The following is a 13,052-nucleotide window of genomic DNA, read 5'->3' as shown; positions in this document are numbered from 1 at the left end:
TGGAAATACATTCTGCGCAAATACTGTCCCCAAACACTGGAAATGTTCCCGGCTTCCCACTGTAAGGGTCCTTCCTGTTTATGTCCCTATTATTTTCCTTTATTTCCCCTGTCTTTTATTTTGCTGTTAGGCTTTTGATGGACATCTCACTTTAAGCCAGGATGCTGTAAGAAGTCTGTAACCTTAATTCAAAGAGCAGAATCTGGAAGGCTGTGCTAGTTTAAACTGGCGATTGCAGGATGGCTGGCACCAGTGAGGACTCGGTTTGATTGATTGGCTGTGGGACAATGAATTGGCCCAAAGGGCTGTGCTCAGTCCTGTAATAGGTGAGCACAGTACAAAGTCTTACAACACCAGGTTAAAGTCCAACAGGTTTGTTTCGATGTCACTAGCTTTCGGAGCGCTGCTCCTTCCTCAGGTGAATGAAGAGGTCTGTTCCAGAAACACATATATAGACAAATTCAAAGATGCCAAACAATGCTTGGAATGCGAGCATTAGCAGGTGATTAAATCTTTACAGATCCAGAGATGGGGTAACCCCAGGTTAAAGAGGTGTGAATTGTACCAAGCCAGGACAGTTGGTAGCATTTCGCAGGCCAGATGGTGGGGGATGAATGTAATGTGACATGAATCCCAGGTCCCGGTTGAGGCCGCACTCATGTGTGCGGAACTTGGCTATAAGTTTCTGCTCGGCGATTCTGCGTTGTCTCGCGTCCTGAAGGCCGCCTTGGAGAACGCTTACCCGGAGATCAGAGGCTGAATGCCCTTGACTGCTGAAGTGTTCCCCGACTGGAAGGGAACATTCCTGCCTGGTGATTGTTGCGCGATGTCCGTTCATTCGTTGTCGCAGCGTCTGCATGGTCTCGCCAATGTACCATGCTTCGGGACATCCTTTCCTGCAGCGTATGAGGTAGATAACATTGGCCAAGTCGCACGAGTATGTACCGCGTACCTGGTGGGTGGTGTTCTCACGTGTAATAGTGGTATCCATGTCGATGATCTGGCACGTCTTGCAGAGATTGCCATGGCAGGGTTGTGTGGTGTCGTGATCACTGTTCTGAAGACTGGGTAGTTTGTTGCAAACACTGGTTTGTTTGAGGTTGTTTGAAGGCAAGTAGTGGGGGTGTGGGGATGACCTTGGCAAGATGTTCATCGTCATCAATGACGTGTTGAAGGCTGTGAAGAAGATGACGTAGTTTCTCCGCTCCGGGGAAGTGGTGATGGTGGTAAGTGGTAATAGGTGGTGATGGGATCTGAACCCACTGACATGTTTTTCAGAGTCCAAGGCTTTAGTTTGTTTTGTGAGGGCCACAAAGAATCTAGCACGAGTTTGTAGAGTTGAAATAAATATTTATTTACAATTACATACACACTACAGCCGCAATCCTCTACCACTGCTTTCTCCACTGGCTGGTTTCACACTGTAAGAAGTTTTACAACACCAGGTTAAAGTCCAATAGGTTTGTTTCAAACACTAGCATTCGGAGCACTGCTCCGTCCTCAGGTGAGCTCTGCTCCTTCACCTGAGGCCTTTCACTGCTCCTTAGCAGCTCTCCGAAAGCCAGTGTTTGACACAAACCTGTTGGACTTTAACCTGGTGTTGTAAGACTTCTTACTGTGCTCACCCCAGTCCAACGCCGGCATCTCCACATCATGGTTTCACACTGGCAAGCTCTATTTATGCAGGTGACTCTGCTAATGATTTCTCCGCCCTCCTCATTGGGGGAGCTCACACTCACCAAGAATTGTGGGATTGCCAATAGTCCCCAGCCAATAATAATCAGGCAGGTTACAACGGTGTGGTTTCAGTTTTGATTCTGGCATCAAAAAGTAGACAAGGACACTCACTCATTCGCCAGAAAGGCCAAGTTTCTGAACTGGCTTGTCTGAATCTATACACAGGCAAACAGCAGAACCACCAACTGTCTCTCCTGAAATGCAAAGGCAGAATCGACCAATTCTCTGGAAAGATAGAGGCTTGAATGCGAACCTCGAGTTGAAGGCCCAGCTAGATACGAAATAAGGTGTCTTTCCAGAAAGCCTGCTGCCAATGAGTATTGCATTTTCTAAACTACAGGGACCTGAATGAATTACTCTACAAAGAAGACCATTACCGACTGCAAACCGAAGATTCTAATCTGCAATCTGGCTGTGAAGGAAGTGTTTTGACTTTCATCCTTATTATTTTCCCCTTCTTTCCCCCACTGTGTTTGTCTGCTTTGTGGGTGTGGGTAGAAGGAGGGAGCAGCGGAAGTGGGAGTCAGGAGTTAAATGATAGTTAACCAGTTGAACTTATTGCACATTTCATGTTATAAACAAACAGTAATTGTGTTTACATTTACAAACCTGGTGAGTGTGATTATTGGGCAGCCAAGGGCTAAAGACTTTGTGTATTTTTATTAGAATTATTGGTTAATTCACTTGTTTTGTGACTCCAGGGCGCGAGGGGCTAGAATTGACCGTGCACTTGCCCAGGTTGTCATAATACCACATAGAGCAAGAGGAGCATTTCATGGCATTGAGCTTTCCTGCCTGACTTACCCATTTGAATCAAATCCTTTGGAAGAAACTTCATACAAATAATATTGATTACTCTGGGGCCCTCCTTCCTTGTTGTTACAGAATATAGCCCTTACAAACGATGAACCGTAAAATAAGACCTTAAAAACCCGTTCGCGATAAAAATAGTAAATTCTTACCTGACTGTATTCACCCGATCAGCTCTCGAACTTCCAGGTCCCACTAAATAAGGTTGGCTCTCCTCTTTCTGAGGAAAGGAAGGAAAGGAAAAGAGGAGCTCGCTCCCTCCTCACCGAACTCTATCAGTCACCAAACTCCAATTTAAGCATTCTAGTGCAGTCCAATGAAGTGAAACAAAAACATATAAACATTCAGGCACTTTTGTTTAACATGAAGCTAAGCTAAAGTTTTAACCCTTCCGTAGCTCACAAGTAGAGAAACACAAATTAAGCTGAAACTTATATCTTATTTCTAATATCCACCATACAAATATAAATTGTTTAAACCGGCTCTATTTCCTATCAATTATATACAGAGTAAAACTCCCTCTACACTGTCCCTATTGCAGGAAAAGTGAGGCACACTTCAGATACATTGTAATACACCGCCATCTAGTGGTACAAGTGATATATCACCTCCACTTTGTTGACTGATATTAACAATGTCAGCTGTACGAAGAAAGATAGTAGAAATACATCATTTGGCCTTTAAAAACTGCTCCGGCTTTCAAAAAGATTGTGGTATAACGTCCATCTCACGGTAGCACAGTGGTTAGCACTGTGGCTTCACAGCGCCAGGGTCCCAGGTTCAAGTCCCAGCTGGGTCAACGTCTGTGCGGAGTCTGCACGTTCTCCCCGTGTCTGCGTGGGTTTCCTCCGGGTGCTCCGGTTTCCTCCCACAAGTCCCGAAAGACGTGCTTTTAGGTGAATTGGACATTCTGAATTCTCCCTCTGTGTACCCGAACAGGAGCTGGAATGTGGCGACTAGGGGATTTTCACAGTAACTTCATTGCAATGTAAGCCTACTTGTGACAATAAAGATTATTGTTATATATTATATCTCAACTCTACCTTCCCATCCTCTTCCCATAATTCCCCCAAGTGTCCAAAAATCCATTGCCCTCTATCATGAATAAACTCATCTACAACCCTTCGAGTGAAGAATTTATCCTTATCTAAGTCCCAAATGGATAACCACTTATCCTGAAATGCTAACCCCCACATTCTAGATTCCCCAGCCAGAGGAAACATTTTCTCCGTATCAGCCCAGTCATATCCCCAAATAATTTTATATGTTTAAATGAGATCCCTTCTCAATCTTCTGAACACTATGGAAAATAGGCCTAGTCTACTTAATTTCTGATCATAGAACAATCCTCTCACCCCGGGACTCAGTTCGGTGCACGTCCTTGTGGTAGTCACCACTGATGTATATATTGTTGAGAGAGGTGCTTTGCGGTAAGGCCCTGTACTACAGGTAGGGGGGTAGATCCCTGCCAGCTGGCTCCGCCCAGTAGGCGGAGTATAAATATGTGTGCTCCTCGTACAGCAGCCATTTCGCCAGCTGCTGTAGGAGGCCACACATCTTAGTGTAATAAAGCCTCGATTGCATCCAACTCTCGTCTTTGTGTGATTGATCGTGCAGCAGTCCTCTTCTAAGGCAAGTATAAATTTCCTTAGGTAAAGAAACCTTCAGACAGCCTTTAGGAGCATGATGGGATTTCACATTCTGTTGGAACAGTACGATTGGGAAATCTCCCCAGATGGAGGAGGTTTTCCTCGTAACAGATTGTACCGTGGACGAACTGCAAGCATGCAGCGCATGGTGCAACTTTGTAAATAAAGTTATTCTGTTTGACAGAATCATAGAATCCCTGCTGTGCAGAAGGAGGCCTTTCGACCTCCCTGCCAAATCCGGCCAAAATGGCACTTGGAACCTTTGGTTGAATCGCACCCAAAACTTAATCCCAGAACAGCCAAGGTTACATTGCTGTTTCGGAATTCTTGCCTTGGGCAATATTTCTCCCTGTGGCAATATTCCCCAAAATGAATAAAGTGGGAACGGTTCTCTGTTACGGTTCTTTGATAATGTAAAGTGCTCCATTTGTTTCATAGTGAAACATTGACAATACTTATACAGATTGGTTAAAGTAAAGAAGAGATATTAAAAGTGAAAATTCACGTTAACTCCCCTCTGATGTGCTTTTAGCCTTTCCAGTCTGGGTCAGTGGTATGTTTAATCCATTAGTCCTTTTTCCAGTCTAGGCCAGTGGTATGTTTAATCCTTTGGTCCTTTTCCCAGCTGCCTGCATAACTTGGCTTGAATCCCTCCCTTCCAGATTTTGCTGTGCACCTCAGAGCATTCGTAAAAGCGCATGGTGTCTTTTCTCCAGTCCGTTCGTCTGGTGAGCTGATCTGATATTCAACCAAGACTGCATTCTCTGAAGAGCATGCTTTAAATGGTCTCCTAGCTGGAAGAAGTACATCTTCACAGCTGGCAATGAGGATAAAAGATCCTGACATTGTCTCTGGCCCGACACCTGTGAGTATCCTGTTTTAACCGTAGCCTGCGATAAAGAAAAAATATATTCACCAGAATGCCTCTCTTTGAGTAAATGGACGCACTTCACGCCTCCACAGAGAATTAGACATAATACATCGAACACCTTAGGTTTTATTTCCAAGCAATCGAAATAGGAGAGGAGGCAAAGCACAAAGCAATTCACTTGAGTGCCTGTGGAAGTCAGAACTAAGCTCTTATTTGCAGTCTCACAGCCCCAAGAGGGCACAATCCAAATCATTCATTAAGGCAATTAACAGAAAATTGTGATTTATGAGTGACCCTAAAAGACATGCTGCAGGATTGGTTAGTCTGTGTACCCGGACAGGCGCTCGGATGCGGTGACTAAGGGCTTTTCACAGTAACTTCATTGCACTGTTAATGTAAGCCGTCAATGTCTGCTCGCACCGAAAGGAGGCTCCCGAGGTATGGGAAATGATTCACAATGTCCAAGGGCTCACCGTGGATCTTGATGGTTTGGGGGGGGGGCAGTTTTGTGTGGCTGGAAGAGAACCCTTGTTTTCCGGATGTTTAGTCTGAGGCCCGTTCTCTCATAGATACATGGAAGAGAGGAGCAGGAGGAGGCCTTTTGGCCCTTCGAGCCTGCTCCACCATTCATCACGATCATGGCTGATCATCCAACTCAATAGACTAATCCTGCTTTATCCCCATAAACTTTGATCCCATTCTCCCCAAGTGCTATATCCAGCCGCCTCTTGAATATATTCAATGTTTCAGCATCTCCACAGGCTCACCACTCTGGGTGAAGAAATGTCTCCTTATCTCTGTCCGAAATGGTTTATCCTGAATCCCCTGGTTCAGGACCCACCACCGGGAACATCTTCCCTGCATCTACCCTGTCGAGTCCTGTTAGAATTTTATAAGTCTCTATGAGATCCCCCCTCATTCTTCTAAAGTCCAGCGAAAACAATCCTAACCTAGTCAATCTCTCCTCATATGACAGTCCCGCCATCCCTGGAATCAGTCTGGTAAACCTTTGCTGCACTCTCTCGAGAGCAAGAACATCCTTCCTCAGAGAAGGAGACCAAAACTGCCCACAATACTCCAGGTGTGGCCTCACCAAGGCCCTGTATAACTGCAACAACACAGCCCGGCTCCTGCACTCGAAATTCTCGCAATGAAGGCCAACATACCATTAGCCTTCTTTACCGCCTGTCGCACCGACATGCTTACCTTCAGCGACTGGTGAACAAGGACACCAGGTCCCGCTGCACACTCCCCTCTCCCAATTTACAACCATTCAGGTAGCAATCCGCCTTCCTGTTTTTGCTTCCAATGTGAATAACCTCACACTTATCCAAATTATACTGCATCTGCCATTGGTTTGCCCACTCGCCCAACCTGTCCAGATCATGCTGTAGGATCCCTGCATCCTCGTCACAGTTCACCCTCCCACCCAACTTGGTATCGTCTGCAAACTTTGTGATGTTACATTTTGTTCCCTCATCCAATGGACTGATTTCATTAACACTACACCCTGTATGCTTCATCCGATGCCAGTGCTTGTGTAGTTACATTGTATATGTTGTGTTGCCCTATTATGTATTTTCTTTTATTCCCTTTTCTTCTCATGTACTTAATGATCTGTTGAGCTGCTCGCAGAAAAATACTTTTCACTGTACCTCGGTATACGTGACAATAAACAAATCCAATCCAATCCAATCCAAATCATTAATATATATTGTGAATAGCTAGGGTCCCAGCACCGATCCCTGTGGTACCCCACTAATTACTGCCTGCCAATTTGAAAAGGACCCATTAATTCCTACTCTTTGTTTCCTCTCTGCCAATCAGTTTTCTATCCACCTCAATACATTTCCCCCAATCCCATGCGCTTTAATTTTGCACAATAATCTCTTATGTGGGACTTTGTCAAATGTCTTCTGAAAGTCCAAATATACCACATCGACTGGCTCCCCCTTGTCGACTGTACTGGTTACCTCTTCAAAGACTTCCAGCAGATTTGTCAAGTATGATTTTCCCTTCATAAATCCATGCTGACTCTGACTGATCCTGCCACTGCTTTCTAAATGTTCCGCTATAAAGTCCTTGATAATGGATTCAAGCATTTTCCCCACGAGGGGCTGGTTTAGCACACTGGGCTAAATCGCTGGCTTTGAAAGCAGTCCAAGGCAGGCCAGCAGCACGGTTCAATTCCCGTACCAGCCTCCCCGAACAGGTGCCGGAATGTGGTGACTAGGGGCTTTTCACAGTAACTTCATTTGAAGCCTACTTGTGACAATAAGCAGATTTCATTTCACTATCGATGTTAGGCTTCCTGGTCTATAATTCCCTGCTTTCTCTCTACCTCCCTTTTTGAATATTGGAGTGACGTGAGCTACCCTCCAATCTGCAGGGACTGTTCCAGCATCTATAGAATCCCGGAAGGTGACCACCAATGCCTCCACTATTTCCAGTGCCACCTCCTGAAGCATTCTAGGATACAGGCCCTGGGGATTTATCCGCCTTCAATCCCATCAATTTTCCCAGACCATTTCTCTACTAATATTGATCTCCCTCAGTTCTTCCCTCTCACTAAACCTTTCATTAGGGTCGCGGGTAAGGGGCTGGTTTAGCACAGGGCTAAATAGCTGGCTTTTAAAGCAGACCAAGGCAGGGCAGAAAAGAACAATGAACAAAGAAAAATTACAACACAGGAACAGGCCCTTCGGCCCTCCAAGCCTGCGCCCATCCAGATCCTCTATCTAAAACTGTCACCTATTTTCTAAGGACCTGTATCCCTCTTCTCCCTGTCCATTCATGTATCTGTCTAGATACATCTTAATTGACGCTATCATGCCCGCCTCTACCACCTCCGCCGGCAATGCGTACCAGGCACCCACCACCCTCTGAGTAAAGAACTTTCCACGCCTATCTCCCTTAAACTTTTCCCCTCTCACCTTGAACTCGTGACCCCTAGTAATTGAGTCCGCCACTCTGGGAAAAAGCTTCTTGCTATCCACCCTGTCTATACATCTCATGATTTTGTAGACCTCCATGAGGTCCCCCCTCAACCTCCGTCTTTCTAATGAAAATAATCCTAATCTACTCAACCTCTCTTCATAGCTAGCACCCTCCATACCAGCCAACATCCTGGTGAACCTCCTCTGCACCTTCTCCAAAGCATCCACATCCTTTTGGTAATGTGGCGACCAGAACTGTATGCAGTATTCCAAATGTGGCCGAACCAAAGTCTTATACAACTGTAACATGACCTGCCAACTCTTGTACTCAATACCCCTTCCGATGAAGGAAAGCATGCCGTATGCCTTCTTGACCACTCTATCGACCTGCGTAGCCACCTTCAGGGTACAATGGACCTGAACTCCCAGATCTCTCTGTACATCAACCGCAGCACGTGGTTGAACTGCGGTCTTGAACCGCAGCACGGTTCAATTCCCGTACCAGCCTCCCCGAACAGGTGCCAGAATGTGGCGACTAGGGGCTTTTCACAGTAACTTCATTTGAAGCCGACTTGTGACAATAAGCGATTTTCATTTCATTTCAGACGATTGGAGGACAGCCAATGTTGTACCATTATTTAAGATGGGTTGCAAGGATAATCCAGGTAATTATAGGCCAGTGAGCTTGACGTCAGTGATAGTGAAATTGTTGGAAAAGATCCTCAGAGATGGGAGGATTTATGAACATTTGGAAGTGAGTGCTTTTATTAGCGACAGACAGCATGGTTTTGTACGAGGGAGGTCATGTCTCACTAATTTAATTTAATTTTTTGAGGAGGTGACAATACTGATTGATGAGGGAAGGGCTGTGGATGTTGGCTACATGGACTTTAGTAAAGCATTTGATAAGGTTAAATCACATGGGGTCAGGGGTGAACGAGCTAGATGGAGTCAGAACTGGCTTGGCCATAGAAGACAGAGGGTAGCAGTGGGAGGGTGTTTGTCCGAATGGAGGTCTGTAACTAGTGGTGTTCCGCAGGGATCAATACTGGGACCTCTGCTCTTTGTAATATATATAAATGACTTGGAAGAAAACGTAGCGGGTCTGATTAGCAAGTTTGCGGATGATACTAAGATTGCAGGAGTTGCGGAAAATGATGAAGATTGTCAGAGAATACAACAGGACATAGATAGGCTGCAAAATTGGGCAGAGAAATGGCAGATGGAGTTTAACCCGGACAAATGCGAGGTGATGCATTTTGGCAGATCCAATTCAGGTGGGAGCTACAAAATAAATGGCAGAACCATCAGGAGCATAGAGACACAGAGAGATCTGGGCATGCAGGGCCACGATCCTTAAAAGTGGCAGCAAAGGTGGGAATGGTGGTGAAAAAAGCATTGGGCATGCTTGCCTTCATAGGACGGGGCATCGAGTAGAAAAGCTCGAAAATTATGTAATAGTTATATAAAACCTTGGTTTGGCCACATTTGGAATACTGTGTCCAATTCTGGTCACCGCACTACCAGAAGGACGTGGAGGCTTTGGAGAGAGTACAGAAAAGGTTTACCAGGATGTTGCCTGGTATGGAGGGTACTGGCTATGAGGAGAGATTGAACACATTGGGATTGTTCTCCCTGGAGAGACGGAGGCTGAGGGGCGACCTGATAGAAGTTTACAAAATTATGAGGGGTATAGATAGGGTGGAAATGACGATGACAAGGGGGCACAAGTTCAAGGTGAGGGAGGGAAAGGTTCAGTGGAGATGTGCAGGGGAGGTTTTTTACACAGAGGGGGGTGGTGGCCTGGAATGCACTGCCAAGTTAGGTGGTTGAGGCAGGTACGTTAGCGACCTTTAAGACTTACCTGGATCGGCACATGAACAGACGGGGTATACAGACGATGTTTACAATTAAATAATGGTAACGACAAAGACATGAGGGAGGAGCTGACCCGAGTTGATTGGAAAAGGAGCCTAGCAGGGAAGACAATGGAACAGCAATTTGGAGGTTTTGTGGGTTATTCGGGAGGCACAACAGAAATTCATCCCAAGGCTTTTTACTCTTATGTGAGAAATAAAAGAATGGCCAGGGTGAGGGGAGGGCCGGTCAAGGACAGTAGTGGGAACTTGTGCATGGAGTCAGAAGAAATGGGAGAGGCGTTGAATGAATACTTTTCTTCAGTGTTCACAAAGGAGAGGGGCCATGTTTTTGAGGATGAGAGTGCGATTCAGGAGGGTAGGCTGGAGGAAGTAAATGTTCTGAGGAAGGATGTATTAGCAATTTTGAAAAACCTGAGGATCGACAAGTCCCCTGGGCCAGATGGGATATATCCAAGGATTCTTTGGGAGGCAAGGGATGAGATTGCAGAGCCTTTGGCTTTGATCTTTGGGTCCTCGCTGTCCGCAGGGATAGTGCCAGAGGACTGGAGAGTGGCGAATGTTGTTCCTCTGTTCAAGAAAGGGAAAAGAAATGATCCTGGTAATTATATGCCAGTTAGTCTTATTTCAGTGGTCAGTAAGATAATGGAAAAGCTCCTGAAGGTTAGGATATATGACCATTTGGAAAGATGCAGCTTAATCCGGGATAGTCAACACGGATTTGTGAAGGGTAGGTCTTGCCTCATAAATTTGATTGAATACTTTGAGGAGGTAACTAAGTGTGTAGATGAAGGTAGAGCAGTTGCGTTTGATAAGGTTCCCCATGGTCGGCTCATGAAGAAAGTAAGGAGGTGTGGGATGGAGGAAAATTTGGCCAATTGGATAAGTAACTGGCTATCACATAGAAGACAGAGGGTGGTGGTGGATGGAAAATTTTCAGACTGGAGACCAGTTACCAGCGGTGTACCACAGGGATCAGTGCTGGGTCCTCTGCTATTTGTGATTTTTATCAATGACTTGGAGGAGGGGGATGAAGGGTGGGTCAGTAAATTTGCTGATGACACCAAGATTGGTGGAGTAGTGGATGAGGTGGAGGGCTGTTGTAGGCTGCAAAGAGACATTGATAGGATGCAGAGCTGGGCCGAAAAATGGCAGATGGAGTTTAACCCTGATAAGTGCGAGGTGATTCATTTTGGTAGAAAAAATTTGATTGCGGATTACAGGGTCAACGGCAGGGTTCTGAGGAATGTGGAGGAACAGAGCGATGTTGGGGTTCATGTCCACAGATCTCTGAAGGTTGCCACTCAAGTGGATAGAGCGTGAAGAAGGCCTATAGTGTGTTAGCGTTTATTGACATGGGGCTTGAGTTTAGGAGCCGCGGGGTTATGCTGCAACTGTACAGGACCCTGGTGAGACCACATTTGGAGTATTGTGTGCAGTTCTGGTCACCTCACTATAGGAAGGATGTGGAAGCATTGGAAAGGGTGCAAAGGAGATTTACCAGGATGCTGCCTGGTTTGGAGGATAAGTCTTATGAGGAAAGGTTGAGGGAGTTAGGGCTTTTCTCTTTGGAGCGGAGGAGGCTGAGAGGCGATTTAATAGAGGTTCATAAGATAATGGGGGGATAGATAGAGTGGACGTTCAGTGACTATTTCCTCGGGTGGATGTAGCTGTTACAAGGGGGCATAACTATAAGATTCAGAGTGGGAGATATAGGAGCGATGTCTGAGGTAGGTTCTTTACTCAGAGAGTGGTTAGGGTGTGGAATGGACTGCCTGCTGTGATAGTGGAGTCGGACACTTTAGGAACTTTCAAGCGGTTATTGGATAGGCACATGGAGCACACCAGAATGACAGGGAGTGGGATAGCTTGATCTTGGTTTCGGACAATGCTCGGCACACCATTGAGGGCCGAAGGGCCTGTTCTGTGCTATAATGTTCTATGTTCTATGTTCTAAAAGGTAAGAGAGAGGCAAAAATAGACATTGGACCACTGGAAAATGTAGCTGGAGAAGTAATAATAAGAAACAAAGAAATGGCAGAGGAACTGAATAGTTACTTTCCATTAGTCTTCACGGTGGAAGACACCAGTGGGATGCCAGAGCTCCAGGAGAACTAGGGGGCAGTGAGCGCAGTGACCATCATGAAGAAGAAGGTTCTGGGGAAACTGAAAGGTCTGAAGGTGGATAAGTCACCTGGACCGGATGGACTACACCACAGGGTTCTAAAAGAGATAGCTGAGGAGATTGTAGAGGCATTGGTGGTGATTTTTCAGGAATCACTGGAGGCAGGAAGGGCCCCAGAGGATTGGAAAGTGGCTAATGTAACACTCCTGTTTAAGAAGGACAGAAGTCGGGAGGTTTTAGGCCGGTTAGCCTGACTTCGGTCATTGGTAAGATTTTAGAGTCCATTATTAAAGATGAGATCGTGGAGTACTTGGAAGTGCATGGTAAATAGGACTGAGTCAGCACGGCTTTGTCAAAGGGGGTTTGTGTCTGACAAATCTGTTAGAGTTCTTTGAGGAAGTAACACGTGGGCAGCACAGTAGCATTGTGGATAGCACAATTGCTTCACAGCTCCAGGGTCCCAGGTTCGATTCCGGCTTGGGTCACTGTCTGTGTGGAGTCTGCACATCCTCCCCGTGTGTGCGTGGGTTTCCTCCGGGTGCTCCGGTTTCCTCCCACAGTCCAAAGATGTGCAGGTTAGGTGGATTGGCCGTGATAAATTGCCCTTAGTGTCCAACATTGCCCTTAGTGTCGGGTGGGGTTGCTGGGTTGTGGGGATAGGGTGGAGGTGTTGACCTTGGGTAGGGTGCTCTTTCCAGGAGCCGGTGCAGACTCGATGGGCCGAATGGCCTCCTTCTGCACTGTAAATTCTATGATCTATGAGAACCAGTGGACGTTATTTATTTAGATTTCCAGAAGGCCTTTGACAAGGTGCCGCATCGGAGACTGTTAAATAAGTTAAGAGCTCATGGCGTTAAGGGTAAGATCCTGGCATGGATAGAGGATTGGCTGACTGGCAGAAGGCAGAGAGTGGGGATAAAGGGGTCTTTTTCAGGATGGCAACCGGTGACTAGTGGTGTGCCTCAGGGGTCGTTGCTGGGACCACAACTTTTCACAATATACATTAATGATCTGGAAGAAAGGACTGAAGGCACTGTTGCTAAGTTT

This window comes from Scyliorhinus torazame, chromosome 31 (genome assembly GCF_047496885.1).
Source record: "Scyliorhinus torazame isolate Kashiwa2021f chromosome 31, sScyTor2.1, whole genome shotgun sequence".
Taxonomy (NCBI): domain Eukaryota; kingdom Metazoa; phylum Chordata; class Chondrichthyes; order Carcharhiniformes; family Scyliorhinidae; genus Scyliorhinus; species Scyliorhinus torazame.
Note: the sequence above shows the minus strand (reverse complement) of the source record.